Source organism: Mirounga leonina, unplaced genomic scaffold, assembly GCF_011800145.1.
Source record: "Mirounga leonina isolate KUSES-001 unplaced genomic scaffold, KU_Mleo_1.0 Mir_366, whole genome shotgun sequence".
NCBI classification, from domain to species: domain Eukaryota; kingdom Metazoa; phylum Chordata; class Mammalia; order Carnivora; family Phocidae; genus Mirounga; species Mirounga leonina.
In genome coordinates, this window is record NW_023270709.1 from 5,515,859 (window position 1) to 5,532,055 (window position 16,197).

The 16,197-nt window shown below is 44.0% G+C and overlaps 1 pseudogene; it reads left to right on the plus strand.

The window, feature by feature from the left end:
* Positions 1 to 13,713: 13,713 nt before the first annotated feature.
* On the plus strand, positions 13,714 to 14,753 carry LOC118027208 (annotated as a pseudogene).
* Positions 14,754 to 16,197: the final 1,444 nt, after the last annotated feature.

Here is a 16,197-nt window from a genome sequence, read left to right on the forward strand (position 1 = left end):
CACAGCGCCGGGACGTCACCTGCCGCCTCGCAGACAGGAAGCCAGACATTTTGTCTCATCATGTTGAGGGTGCTCATATTAGGGAAGTTATCTACCATTCGGATCTGAGAAATCTGCAAGCATCAGACATCAATCAGAACAGACTTTTCTTTTATAGGCAGAGGTGGGCAGGACTGGCAGGGACTATGTGGGTGAGGAGGGAAAGAGATGGTGGGGCTGTAGGTGCAATGTCAGGTTACCCAGCAGGAATATTTTTCTCTGTAGTCAGCAGCTTCTCAGACTGAACTGTTAAGGGGGGCAGTGTTCACCTGTGTGCTTGTTTAAACCTGGCGCAAGCCAAGATTTATGGGCTGTGGGTGGGGGAAAACCTGCCTACAGTTGGGTGAAGCAAAGTAGAGGGTAAGAAATGGGCAATTGTGAACATTTGGTCATTACCTCCTTTGTTTCATAGGAGGCTCTCTGGATCATAAGGAAATGCAAAGTAACAAGAAATAAACAAATATCAATCCCTTTGTTGTTGTTATCTCTAATAACCAAAATGAAAGGTAGATGATGAGTGGATCTTGAGACAGAGCCAAGATTGGAATCTGAGTTATTTTAGGACTTCTGCCAAAAGAATTAGTTAAGCTGAAGCCACAGATAGCCAAGATTTGCAAGATAATGGGGGGAAAGGAGAGGGGAAGGCAAGAAACCCATGCCAGGAGGATAGAAACCTTTAAACAGTTATTTGTTTAAAGCAGACATTAATGGGATCAAAATAAAGGTCTTACTGCAGCACTCTCAGAAGTTGAACAGTCTGATGAGAGCTTCTGCTCTTCCCCCGACACTGAAGGGCCTTAAGCAAATCTGCTTTATTCGCCATAGTTTGGAAGGATTTCAAAAGCCGGATGGCAAAGGTGAAAATGGGAAAACCACCCTGGAATTGCCTGAGTGATGATTCCACAATCTAATCACATTAAAGATTGACAGAAGGGCCTGGTCCCTTGACCCAATCCCCAGCTGGGGACCCAAGGGCATGTACACATGAGTGGGTAAAATGGTCAGGGAGTCTAAGAATGATATTTCTGGGACTCCTTGACACGAGAGCCCCGTGCACCCTGGTGCCAGAGATAGTGAAGTCCTAACAGGGGTTGCAGTTAGATTGGGAGGATATGGGAATGACATGGGTGGTGGGATTCAAGTTTAGATGAAGACTGAAATGTTTGAACAGACTATGTGAAGTGGTGGTATCTTCATTACCTGAATATATTATGGGGGTGAATATTGTGTCTAATTGGTCAGTGCTTCCCCTACCCTAGTGTTATACAACGGGAGTGTCGTAAAGCCACCCTTCAGCCATTATTAAGTAGACAGCGCACAACGTGGGCTGTTCCTAATTTGACAGGGGTAGCAGTGCAGACATATTATCTGTACAGTGACACTGGGTGAGGTGTGGGGTGTGGACTGGGGCTCATTACAAAAGCCTGGGAGTGCCACCCAGCAATGACCACTGGGATTGCTGTTTGAAAATTCCAGAACATTCCCATTTGAAAGACAATTCCTAGCTTGCTATTTGACTTTAAGTGAAATTGTTCCTGTGACTGAAGGACATAAAATAATCTTGAAATACCCATAATGTCTTGGGTAATGTCAAAAAATATCCTAATGGGGAGGGGAGTGCTCAGAAGAGTTTCATAATAAAAAAGAAGTCATTTATATAGGAAATGGTACCAAGGGAATCCAAGGAGAGGTACTGAGGAGCAGGGAGCTCCTTCTCCTTTAGGACTGAATTTGGAACCATCTGACGTGCTGCTGGACCCTAAAGCCACTTGGGTATTGCCATATAAACAACATAAACAACTCTCTATTAACCAACAAAGAGCTGGTTGGTTTATGGATAGCAATATAATATATATATATTAAAGCCTCATCAGGGTTAATAAAATGACTGGCTTGGGGATGGATTTAACTAACCATAAGCTAACTTTTATGCTAAATGGTTCTGTACAAGTTTATTATAAGGTACAAACAGCAACACAGCAAGAGAGAAAAAGAGTAATTAACCTAGCACCAAAAGGTGAATGTCTATGTCATGGCTTTATAGGGTGAATTGATTAGTTGTTTACCATTGCTTTGTTAGTAAATACTGTATCTGTAATTACAGATGCCCAGACAAAGGTGATTGTTTTGCTGTTGAACTTCCTTGGTTGGCAATCCTCTGTGTGTGTTGTCATACATAGATGCTGGGAATTAACATTGTCCCTGACTATGTGAGGACAGGATGACTGGAATCTTGACATTCAGACCCTTTGGGACTCTTCCCCAAGTGTCTCCTCTCCTGGCTGATTTTAATCTATATACTTCCCCGTAATAAACCATAACCATGAACATAACAGCTTTCAGTGAGTTCTGTGAATCGTTCTGACAAATAGTTAAAACTGAGAGTGGTTTTGGGGGCCCCTTGAACTTGCGCTTGTTGTCAGAAGTGAGGGCAGTCTTCTGTGTGGACACTTTGTGTCCTCTAGAACTTCACAGTTGTCCATATTTTATTCAGGGGATGAAGTGAATATTTACATTATGAATGCTGAAACCTCCAGCCTTCTACTCAGCAATCAGAATGCTGGCGGCCAGGCAGAAGAAGCAGGATATGGGTGGGGATAATCTGGGCTATATGATCATTTCAAGAACGAAGACATCATAATGATGATTGTATAGGCTATCTTTTGCTGCACAAAAATCCACCCCAATACTTTGTGGATTGAGACAAACCATGTATTATTATTTGTAAGTTTGAGGTTGGCTGAGTGGTTTTGTTATGGGCCGGCTCATCTGGGGCTTGATGTTCTGGGGTAGCTTCATTCACATGTCAGTTGGTTGGCAGGCTTGTTGGTCTAGTGAGGTGCTCACTGTCATGTCTGGCAGTTGGCTTGATGTCAGCTGGAAAAGCCATGTGTCTTTCATCACCCATCAGGCTAACCACGCTTGTTTATATGGTGCCAAAACCGTCCCTAGTGGCAGGAGAGGGCAAGCCCCAATCCATAAGGCTTTTCCCACCCTTCCTTGTATCATACTTGCTAATGTCCCATTGGTGAAAGCAAATCGTGTAACCAAACCCAGATTCAAGAGGTAGAGAAACAGACTCCACCTCTTTGTGTATCAGTCTGTTTCTCTAGAAACAGAACCAATAAAGCCTGAAATCTGTAGGGCAGGCCCACATGCTGGAAACTCAAGCAGGGTTTCTATGTCACAGTCTTAGGTGGATTCATCTCTGGGAAACCTCAGTTTTTGCTCTTAAGCCTTCAACCATTTGGATGAGGCTCATCCTTATTATGAAAGATAATCTGTTAATAAAACGGTAAGTAATCTGATTGCAAAGGTGAATCATGTCTACGAAATACCTTCACAGCAACATCTAGATTAGTCTTTGAACAACTGGGTTCCATAGGTTAACTAAGTTGACACACAAAGTTTCACCATCACAGAGCAAATATTCAGCTCTCGTTCAGTCTGTATACTCCATTGATAGTTCCCTAAACAAATAACCAGATTGCTCAGAATTCACCCAGCGAATTCTATGCTCAAAAAGCTCTATGCACGGGCCTGGAGATCCCAAAGAGCTTCTTAGTGTCTCTCTCTTAAAAATGAGCACACAACTGAAGATGACCAGATACCTGGAAGACAAAGGCTCAAACAAGTAAACAAAGATTAAGAATAAAGAAGGAAACATGGAAAAAATTATGAAGGGAAAAGGAAACATCCTTTAAAAATCTTATGAATCTCCTCAGAGGAGAGATGATAGTGTATCCATGAAATAGGAACAGAATACATAAAAAATAAAATTAAAGAATTGAGAAGGATTCTTAGAAATTAAAAAATGTAAGAGCACAATTGAAAACTCAGTTGAGACACTGGAAGATAAAGTCAAGCAAATCTAAAACGTATAGGAAAGAAGGGTGGGGGGATGGAAAATAGGAGAGAATTTGATTAAAAAATTAGAGGACTAACCAGAGGTCCAACATCAGATGAATAACAGCTCCACAGAGAAGCAGCTGAAGAAAAAAAAAAAAAAACGAGAGAAATATGATCATATAAATATATGAAGAAAATGATAGAAGAATGTGAGTTTCCAGATGTAATTCTGTATGGTGGAGTCTATCACCTCCTTATGATCTGAATGCATGATCCAGTTACTTGAAAATTCCTTGTCTCCCATCGGACTCGGAGAGATTTACACAAGAAGCGTGTTGGAGAAGGAAGGGAGCCGAACTGGGGGAAATGAGAAGCTGAGGTGTACAGTCCCAGGGGATGATCTGGAGCTCAGATGACTCTTCAGGGACGTCCCAAATTGAAGCAAGGGGGCTAAATCTTCACACCCTCCCCTTCACACCAGCCCTGGCATGCAACAGGTCCCCGAGGAAGGGACCATGCCTGTGGGTGAGGCAGCTTGCTAGCTGAAGGCAACTCTAAGAGCAGAGCTCAGCTGAGGCTCCGTCAGTGGCCCAACTTCCAGGAGCCTCAGAGTCCTGAAGGGGGAATGCACTTCCTCAATTCCCTTGGAAACTTCTAGTTTTAAGTCCTTGGAAGTCCAAATGCACACGTGGTCTTGGATGGCGGTCTGCCTACTAGGGGAGCGTGGCGTGGGCTGCCTGTGCCAGGCCCAGGCTTGGTAAGGAGGCCCAGCCCTGGCCACAGTTGTGGGGCGCTGCCTGGGAAGGGAGTGTGAAGTCTTTCTTTCTTTCTTTTTTTTTTTTTAAGATTTTATTTATTTATTCATGAGAGACAGAGAGAGAGAGAGGCAGAGGGAGAAGCAGGCTCCCAAGGAGCAGAGAGCCCGATGCGGGACTCGATCCCAGGACCCTGGGATCATGACCTGAGCTGAAGGCAGACGCTTAACCATCTGAGCCACCCAGGCGCCCAATGAAACTTTATTTATTTATTATTTTTTTAATAAAGATTTTATTTATTATTTGAGAGAGAGAGAATGAGAGACAGAGAGCATGAGAGGGAGGAGGGTCAGAGGGAGAAGCAGACTCCCCGCTGAGCAGGGAGCCCGATGCGGGACTCGATCTCGGGACCCTGGGATCATGACCTGAGCTGAAGGCAGACGCTTAACGACTGAGCCACCCAGGCGCCCTGTGAAGTCTTTCTGAGGAGCAGCCTCAAAAGCCCCATTGTTGTCACACAATCAGTAATAGGGTTTGTATCAGTAATACTGTGGCCATGTTGCCTCTATATGGCCGACTCCCACACCCAGCCCTCACTCGGGCTGAATTCAAGCAGAGCACAAGGGAGTGCTATTGACGGGCTCCTCAAACCCCTAGTACGCGGCTGTGCCGATTCAAAGGGCATCTAAGACATTTTAAACATTTCACATGTATGGAGGGGATAAACTAGAAGTGTTTGCATTTTAAATGATGTTTCAATTTGCACGAGATTTATCATAATAAACTTTCTTATTAGGTGTTAATATCAGTCCAGTTACAAAAATTGAATGAATGTCTCATTTGTTACCAAAACTGCTTCTATATTGAATCTCTATCCCATTTATCCAGTGGCGCCTGTTCCACGCAATGTTTGTGAGATGAAGGGAAAAGAAGGGAGATCCACACTGAGCTCCTTCTGTATTCTACAGTCAACCAAGGCACTTTACACACACATGCACGCACACACAAGGTAGAGATTATCTCCTCCTTGTGCATGAGGAAACTGGTTCGGAGGGGTTAAGAAAATGGCCTGGCATCATGCAATGCCAGCAAAAACCTCAGCAGTTGCATCCTCTAACGCCCGACAGCACATTTTCTGGAGTTTCACATACATAGTTTCCTAGGTAACCAGCACACAGCCTCCAGGACTGTCTGCATGAAAGGGAGGAAGGGGGGCGGAATCCATCTAGTCTTCCCCTCATTTCCTGCATCAACAGTGCCGCAGCCTTTGTCGGGGTGTTAATGTGGCGAAAACAGAAAGCCCAAGCGCTTGCCTGTGGGATTATGTTTCCGATGAGAATTTCTACTCACTGAAGGACCAGATGCATTGAGAATCTTGCCTGTTCAGAGCATGGAGCCTATTTCTGCTTTTATCCACTCCCCGGCTTTTTTCTTTTCTCTTAGGCTTTTTGTCCTTGCAGCAAGTTCCCTTTCCTAGTGGGCAAGAGTAGTGAGTACCCCTTATTCCAATGAGCCTGTGCTCTTAGAAACGCCAACACCTGTTCCACCATGGGCAAAGGGCTCTGCAGAATCCTCGCAGAGGATCCAGTGACCAGGACAAGGGCCAGGGCTGGCAAATTTCTGTGTCACCCGACCCATTCATCCTGACACGGAGTCTTTGCTGCTTCTTTTTTTTTTTTTTTTTTAGATTTTTATTTATTTATTGAGAGAGAGAGTGATAGAGAGAGAGCATGAGAGGGGGAGAGTCAGAGGGAGAAGCAGACTCCCCGCTGAGCAGGGAGCCTGATGCGGGACTCGATCCCGGGACTCCAGGATCATGACCTGAACTGAAGGCAGTCGCTTAACCAACTGAGCCACCCAGGCGCCCCCGGAGTCTTTGCTTCTTATCTTCTGTCCTGTGATGGTCATTGCAGATGGCCACTGGAACTGGAAGAATTTGCTCTCCATGCCCTGCTGCAGGAGATGGGCTTAGGCCGAGAGATTAAATAAGCAAGGGGAATGAGAGTTGAAGTAGCTTGCTTCTTCAGCGCCGCCAACAATTTGATCCTCATCAGTCCAAAGCATTCCCTTTACTAAGAAGCTGAAATGCACTTTGCTTTTATGAGCAGCCCTCTTCTGATGTAAATATTAATGAAAGTTAAGCTCACGGGTGTTGCTGCTCAAAGCCATTTTGTTTCAGTAGCACTATGCTCACGGAACACGTTGGAAATATCTCTGGCCAGTTTTATTACATATGGTTAACACCTTCACTTGCCATCTGATATATCAATGGACAGCTACAGCATGGTCACGGGTCAAGGTCAGGAGGCATCAGCCTAGCTGCAGGGCGAGCCCGAGGGATGGGAAATGGTGGGCTCAGTTTTAGGGGTGTGGGAAGGCATCAGCATCCAGGGGTCCAAGTTGATGGCTGAAGGTGGTTGGCATAGTCTCTGGGCAGTGACAGTGCCCCAAGTCAGACTTCTAGTTTTGGACAGGCAGTGGACAGGGCAGGGACAAGGCTCAGGGGCCAGGCAGGAGGGACTGGAAGCTAGTTTGAGCAGGCAGATGGGCTGAGCCCGCTCACAATCCCAGGACACTGTAGCAGGCAGCTGGATATGAGGCGGCCCTCTTAAATTAATGATAAGTTTCTTGGGAGTGGTAATGGCATTATGGTTACATAAGACAATGTCTTTGTCCTTAGGAGGTGTATACCGAAACTTTTAAGAGTGAATTGTTATGATGTCTATAATCTACTTGCAAATAATTTAGCAAAAAAAAGGTGTATACACACACGCACGCACACATATACAAGCAAACGCCACAGAATGGGCAAAACATGTATAACTGTTGGAATTAGAAGGGTATTCAAGAATTGACTGAGCTATTCTTTCATCTTGTAGGGTTTTTTTTTTTTAATATTTTATTTATTTGACACAGAGAGAGAGAGCACAAGCAGGGGGGGAGCAGCAGGCAGAGGGAGAAGCAGATTCCCCCCTGAGCAAGGAGCCCAATGCGGGACTCGATCCCAGGACCCCGGGACTATGACCTGAGCCGAAGGCAGATGCTTAACCGACTGAGCCACTCAAGCGCCCCCATTTTGTAGGTTTTAAGTGTTACTGTTTAAATATGTTTTTAAAAGTTTTTTTTAAAAAGGGTTAATGATTAATTCTAGGCCTGAAACGTAAAACAGATTTTTTTTAATACTAAGTGGTACAATTAGTTAATGTTTTCCTGGCTTCCTCTTTATAAACATGGTATAGTCCAGAAAAGATAGACTAAGGAAAAAAATGCTACCGTTAAACCCACCAGTTAAAAATGTGTTTCATAAAGCAGGCTGGTGAGTTCTATTTTTATCTTGTGTTTTCTTGTTCTCACATTTTCAATGCTTAATTGTTTTTCTCATTCAGAAGAACATTTTATCTGACTACCCATCCTGTGGCAGGAAGTAGAAGGGAGTGCTGTCTGGAGATTAAACCACAAAAGAGGACAGCAAGTCTTCCACATCCCTGTCGTGGTTCTGCTTTTATAGCCCTGAGGAAATAACTCGATCAACCAAAACACACAGAGCTGCCACACTTGTACATAATTAGGAAGATAATTAAAAAAGGGGGGGATTTCTATTTGGATGCTTGTGCAGATAGAACATGAATACATGGCTCAATGGGTAAATGCATGAAAATCGTGTAATGATATCTATCTCCCCTCCTAGACTTCATATCCTTAAGGGCAGGAACAGTGTCTCTCCTATTTATATTTGTACTCCCATTGCCCAGCTCCATAAATATTTGTTGAGTAAATGGGTAAATAAATAAATGAATAAATAAATAAAGTAGAATAAAGAGATGTGACAATATTTGAATTTCACAATAGCCAAGGATTGTGCAAATCCACAATACAATTTTTTTTGTGTTTTATCACTTTCGTAGACTAAATATAACAGACCGTTATAGGAGAAATGCTTAGTTAATGACGCAGCATGATACACATTTAAAATATCTGTGGAGTTAAGCAATGATTAAAGCTAATATTTAAAAAATGAAACTAACTGCTTCTGTTAGAGCAGTGGGATTTCAAGTAGCCTTCTTTAGCCTGTGTACCATTTTGTTTTTAATCAGAGTAATTTATAAATGGGCATGACTCCTGCAGGCAAGCAAAGGCAAACCCGTTAATATATAAGAAAATTGCACAACATGGAAAATTATTTGCCTCTGTCATGAGGAATGTAGATCCAAAGTACGTGTTTATTTTTATTAGACTATTGGGAAGGAGAAGAGAGATTTAGGAAGTAACAAAATCCTGACTCACACGGAGACTTAGTGCCCTGGCCTTGTTTCCAGAAGCCATTCAACAGAGTTGATTGGAAGGCAGGGGCAAGGCAGTGCACATAGGAAAACAAAATGTAACTTCCATGATAAACAGCATCAACATACGAGGAGGGCGGAAGGTCAACCTCAAATGGAGGAATATGTCTCGTGAGTGGTCTATTTAATGCTTGACAAACTATAAGTTCCGTGAATGTAAAGGTAAAAGTCATGGTCACCAGTTCGGGGCACGTAGGTTCATCTGCAGATCTGAGCCCGCAAATGTGAACTGTACTGTGCCTAAGGCACTGTGGTGGATTCAAATATGATGCCCCCAACAACATCTGAGTGATGCTCATCTTCACCGATAATTAAGAAATAGAAATAAAAATTGGGGCACCTGGGTGGCTCAGTCAGTTAAGCGGCTGCCTTCAGCTCAGGTCATGATCTCAGGCTTCTGGGATTGAGACCTGATTCGGGCTCCTTGCTCAATGGGGCGTCTGCTTCTCCCTCTGCCCCTCCCCCACTCGTGTTCATGCGCTCTTGCTCTCTCAAATAAATAAAATCTTTAAAAATAAATAAATAAAATGCGAATGAGGTATTTTTCATCAGGTTGGCCAAATTTTTGAATCTCATTATGTCCATTGTTAGAAAATATGAAATTTTAGGGATGCCTGGGTGACTCAGTTGGTTGTCTGCCTTCTGCTCAGATCATGATCCCAGGGTCCTGGGATCGAGTCCTGCATCGGGCTCCCTGCTTGGCGGGAAGCCTGCTTCTCCCTCTGCCTGCCGCTCCCCCTGCTTGTGCTCTCTCTCTCTGTCTCTTTCTCTCTGACAAATAAATAAATAAAATATTCTTTTAAAAAAGGAAGGAAGAAAATATGAACTTTTAGGACATAAACACAGGCATAAAAAATTTTTAAGTTTTCCTAAAATTGATCTTCATTTCTAACTCAAGAGCCACTGTTCCGTTTGGCAGAAACAACTTCAACTTAGTCAGTGAAGGTTAGTATTTGTCGGGTTGTGAGACCCTCCGTCACCCCCGGGCTTTTATCCTCCCCACTGAGATGGATTCGGAGCAATGGGAGGGGGCGGTGATGCAGGCCAGGGGCGCGCCAGAGAGGGGCGTCCTGCACGGGCTCTTCTCTGCCCACCTTCCAGACTCATGCATTCTCAGACACCCGCCCCTGGAGGCTCACGTTATAAAGTTCTCGCTGACATATCCTGCCTTGTCCCATTGTGAGGGTTAATTTTATGTGTCATCTTGACTGGACCATGGGGTGCCCAGATATTTGGCTAAACGTTATTTCTGTGAGGGTGGTGGTTCTGGATGAGATTAGCACTTGATTCGGTAGACTGAGTGGAACAGATTGCTGTTCCCAGTGTGGGCAGGCATTATCCCATCCATTGGAGGCCTGAATAGACTAAAAAGACGGAGGATGGAAGGATTTGCTCTCTAGCAGACTGTTGGGGCCTGATGTCGACCTTCTGCTCTCAGACACGGACTCACACCATCAGCTCTCTGGATTCCCAGGCCTTTGGACTCAGACTGGAAATACATCACCGGCTCTCCTGAATCTCTAGCTTGCAGATGCCAGATCTCAAGACTTCTCAGTCTCCACAATCTTATGAGCCAATTTTTTAAAAAGATTTTATTTCTTTATTGAGAGAGAGAGAGCATGAGCAGGTGGAGGGGCAGAAGGAGAAGCAGACTCCCCGCTGAGCAGGGAGCCTGATGTGGGGCCCGATCCCAGGACCCTGGGATCATGACCTGAGCCAAAGGCAGCCGCTTAACCAACTGAGCACCCAGGCGCCCTGTGAACCATTTTTTTAAAAAAAATAATAAATGTCTTTAAATATATCCTATTGGTTCTGTTTCTCCAGAGAACCGTGACTCACATACCCCTTGTCTAGATAATGAGGACTCTTTGGCTACCTCTGTTCTTCCCAGTGAAAACACGAAACCTTCCGAAGCTCTCTTGCAACGTTCTGGGGCCCCATAAGGCTCCCAGCCTCAGGACCTCTCAGCCCCGACATGCAACTTGCAATTTCTACTCTACTGCTGGTACGTCAAACCGGTGGGAGGGAACGCCGTTGGGTTTAATTTGCCATTTCCCAGAATCCAAAATAGAAACTGGTATGCAGATTCCTGGCTTGAGAAACTACCTAGGACTTTATCAGCTAGGATGCTTTTGTCTGCAAGGAACAGAAGCTCCAACTGAAAATGCCTTTCGCAAGAAGAAATGTGTTATCCCATATAACAAAAATATTACAGCAGCAGTTCTCAAAGTGTGGTCTAGTGACCCCTGCAAGTCCCTGAAACCCTTTCAGGGCCTCTGCATGGTCAAAACCATCCATTCCAAGTGCAGGATAGACCAACAGGTTTTAATTGTCCTAAAGCAGAAGTCAGCAGTTATTTACAAAAAGCTTATTTCAAAGAAGGTTCTGTAAAAGTTTTATTGAAATACAACCACACTTATGTGTTTATGTATCATTGTGGCTGTTGTTGAGCTGCATGGGCTGACTTCAGCAGTTGTAACAGAAACCTCAAGGCCTGCAGAGGGGAAAATATTTACTATCTGACCCTTTACAGAAAAAAATGTACTGAGCCCTGTAATAAAGTGTAAGTATTTTTGGAGATCGTTTCAGAGTCCACATTATAACTAACCTTTAAGGAATTACAACTCGTTATGTTTTTGGTGTTTACCAAAAAAGAGTACCCACGATTATCTGAACATGAATAAAAAATACTCCCCCAGGCGCCTGGGTGGCTCCCTCACTGCCTTCGGCTCAGGTCATGATCCTGGAGTCCCAGGATCGTGTCCCGTGTCGGGCTCCCTGCTCAATGGGGAGTCTGCTTCTCCCTCTGACCCTCCCTCCTCTCATGCTCTCTCTGTCAAATAAATAAATAAATAATCTTAAAAAAAAAAAAATACTCCTCCCTTTCTCCACTACATATCTGAGTGAGGCCAGATTTGTTTGTTTGATTTTCAACAGAAACAACGGATGAGAACAGATTGAATGCAGAAGCAGTTATGAAAATCCAGTTGAAAAGCCAGTGTGAAAATCACTTATGAAAAGCCAGACATTAAAGGGATTTGCCAAAATGTAAAACAATGCCACTCATATCCTTAAGTTATTTTTTTTGTTTTATAAAACATTAGTTTTTCATAAAAAATGTTAGTTAAGGTAGTATGTAATGGGTTTTTGATTCTATCATAGATTAACGATCTATTTAAATTCATAATAATTACACCTTTTTAGGGCGCCTGGGTGGCTCAGTTGGTTAAGCGACTGCCTTCGGCTCAGGTCATGATCCTGGAGTCCCGGGATCGAGTCCCGCATCGGGCTCCCTGCTCAGCGGGGAGTCTGCTTCTCCCTCTCCCGCTCCCCCCTCTTGTGCTCTCTCACTTTCTCTCTCAAATAAATAAATAAAATCTTTAAAAAATAAAAAAAATAAATAAAAAAAATAAAAGTTTAAAAAAAATAATAATTACACCTTCTTAAATGTTCTCAATTTCAATTAATAATATGGTAAATATTGACGGCGATGAGCCACATACACAATCTTCTTGGGATCTTCAATGATTATTAAGAGTGTAATGGGGCCCTGAGGCTGACAGGTTTGAGAACAGCTAGTTTAGAGCTAGGACAGGTCCAGGATGGGTTACTCCATGTCACTGACTTTACCCCAGACCCAGGTGTTTTCTAGACTGTTATTCTCAATGCACTGTTGGCCTTTCCCTTATATCAGCTTCCCTCACGTGGGCTGTGACAGCCCTCTGTAGCATCACATGCTTTCAGAGGCAGAAAAGGCACTACATATTTTTGCCCAACTATTTTTTAAGAGCAAAGAAAACCTCCCTCAGAACCAGAGTACTCTTTTTTTTAAACCACATAATAACCCGCCCCCTTTCCCCCAAAAAAGTCTCATTAAAAGGAGTGTATGGGAAGTAAATTGATTCCAGACCAACCCTTGTGCCATAAACAATGAGAGCACTGGACAAAATCTATGAAACAACCGTTTTCAGTCCTCGGAACACAGACCCAGGAGGACTGTACCTTCTGGAAAAAAGAGAAACAAATGAGGTGAACCCTACAATCACTTGTGCTTTCTGCCGGAAGAACCTTCTAAACCATGGTACAGAGAGAAGGAATCCAAGCGGAGCCCAGTAGTCTTGCTGAGCTGAGAAAACAGAGACGGATGTTCGGAACACTGAGGGAGGTCGAAGCTGCAAAGCCACGCAAAGAAATTGCCCCATAAACCGGCATGGCACCTTTGAAGGTTCTGGCTGAAGGCTGGCTTTGGGATGAACAGGTGAGATTCCACAAGGCCAAGCAAAGAACAACCACCAGGGAAAGAGCAACTATTTGGTAATTATCGCTCACATGGGACTGGAGACATTCGAGTTCTGCCTAGCCACATGGAGATATTTCAGTGAGCTACCCAGGATATTCAGTAGAAATCCCAGAAAGGTCCCACCTTAGGACTAGAACTTAAGTAGCACTGAAGGAAAGGTTACTCCAGACCCACCCAACAGAGCTTGGAAACAAGCCTGGGAAAGACCACGCTGATCTACAAGTGAACTACCTGCAAAAAAGCAAAGCCCAACACTCTTTACAAAAAGACAACAAAATCCACATGCTTTTTAAAAGTGAAACATTTGCAGTGCCCTAAATTCAATTAGAAGATGCTAGACAAGAAGAGGTAGGAAAATGTGACCCAAAATCGGGGAAAATCAAAGCAATAGAAAAAGAGCCAGGAATGACAAATTTTTTTAAATGCCAGTATGAGACAAGGATTTAAAAACAGCTGTTACGAATATATTGAAGGATTTAAGCAGTCGGTGGAGCAGGGCTTGGAGAGGAGGCAGCTCGTTTGGGAGCAGTTCTGCATGAGGCGGGCGGATGGTCCGGGGGGCTGGCGGAGCTGGGGGGGCAGCCCCTGGCCTGTAAGCTGGGCACCGCTGTTTCATCCCTTTGTGCTGCAGGTGCACGTGTCCCTGCCCAGCGTCCCCGTGATACCTCCCACTGGGGCCTCTTTCTCTTCTGCTACCCAGAGCCACGGGGCTATGCCAGCTGTGAGTTTGTAGGAATTGGCAACCCAAGAAAAAGTTTTACTCATCTGAGCTCCCTTCTGAGAATTCTCCCCCACAGACAGGAAAATCCTGGTGCCTCCAGCTGGGGTCTGGTGCTCCTCTCTGCAGGGCCTGTGGCTATCTGGGCCCCCAAACCTGCCCCAGATGTCACAAGGCACATTACTGCAGTAGGCAGCATCCAAGTCCAGACCGGAGACTGGGACACAAGCAAGCTTGTGCACAGATCATCTGGACAGTAGAGTTCTAGACTGCCACTTCCTTTTCCCAGGATTTGAAACCGGAATGGAAACAGAAGATGGGATTACACCTGAAGTTGTAGAAAAGGATGATGTCACAGAGATTACAGGACGCGTGGGAGAAGCATCTGAAAAAGAATTGGATTCCATAGCGAAACAGGAATCCGGGGAAGATAACATTTTGCAGAAGTTTAAACCCAAAATAGCTTTTGAATCTGGACAAATTCTCAGAAATTGGCAGAGGGATTGTCCTCATCTGGATTCCTGGTGAAAATAGCCCTCAAGAAAAGGATATTCCAGACTGCCCCTGTCGTGCCAAGAGAGTATTTGAATTCCAGGCCATGTCTCAGCAGCTCAGCTACCTCAAGGCAGACACACTGGGCATGCGTGTTGACCAGGCCACCCAACTGGCCTCCCCGGCGGTCAAAGCTATAGACTGGGCATTGGCTACACAGAGCAATTCGTAGGAAGCAAGACGTAACAGATACACCTTAAAGACATCGTTGTAAAACCTTTAAAATGCTGCTAATCTCTTCCACTTTCAAGAATTCCATGTCTTGGACTTTATCCTAAGGAAATAATGATGCCAGAGACACAAGTTCAAAAATGTTGTTTTAGGCATTGCTTACAATGCCTAAATATTAGTGAAACAGCAATTTCCAGTGACAAGGAATTAAATAAATTTTGGTAGATCCACACAGGGCGAGGCTATGCAGTCTTAACAGTACAGACCTGTATGGACACCAATTAAGATATGGATCTAAATTGACACCAAGATACCATTATGAATAGTAGTCATAGTATGATCATATTTTCATAAGAATATTTATACACATTTGTGTACATGGAAATAAATCTGGAAAGATATGCACTAGGTGTAAACTGGTTACCTACAAATGGTAAGACCAAGTGAAATGATCTTTTCACTTATATGTATATGTCTTTCTACAATAAAAATGCATAATGTTTCTAATAAAGGAAAAAGAAGTCTTTGTTTTGTGCTGTTGTTGGGGTGTGTTAGTGTGCATGGTTTTTGAATGGGGGTTGCGATCTCAAGAGAGGAGCAAGAAAACTAAATATTTTCCAAAACCCTTTTCCCATAAAAAGGAAGAATGGATTTTTAGCAATCCAAAGACATAAAGTGAAATGGTTTACAAAACTGTCAAATTAGGAAAGATTAGCCATGCCAAACATTAGGCAAAGAGTTAGAAGGTGCAAAGCATTTGGATTCCTTTTTCATCGTATTATATCCAAGGGTGAGAGATTTCCAGGGCAGGAGCAGATCTAAAATTCCTGACCCACTCTGTCTCTAAGTGCTTGGCATTAGACATCAGCACCCTACCCTCCTGTCCTTAGCTTGCCTACTTCGTATTCTCCTCACCCTGCATTGACCGGGTTTTTATTGATTCTGTCCCAAGCTGGCCTGTAAAATGTCACATAGCACGGATGACGCATGTTCACCCTGGAACATTTTTCATTCCTCAGCAGTCTGTCACCCAGCCCTTCACCAGCTGCTGTGAGGCCAAAACTAATGACTTGGAAGCAGGTCAAAGTCCATGGGCATCTCAAATGGGAAAACCTGCCAGCAAGAGTTGAGACATTTCTCTACACTTAAGAAACTTAAAGTTTATCAGAGAGAGAACCGGAATTTCAATGTAAAATTGTTCAGAACTGGGGGGGTGCGGGAAATCCACCTGGGTGTTCAGAAAAGAATTCCTGAAAGGAGTGATGGGGAGTCACATCTGGAAGCGGGTAAGTGAGCCATGAATGTCTATATTAGATTAGATTCTATAGATTGTCCATAGGAAGGGAGGGAGCAGGTGCCAAAGCTCAGAGCCACTCAGCAGGAGATTGTGGGGACAGGATTCTAATACTGGGCAGGGCCTGAGGTAGGGTGAGTGGTCGGTGAGAGGATAAGTCGACTTTCAGCAGGTATCAG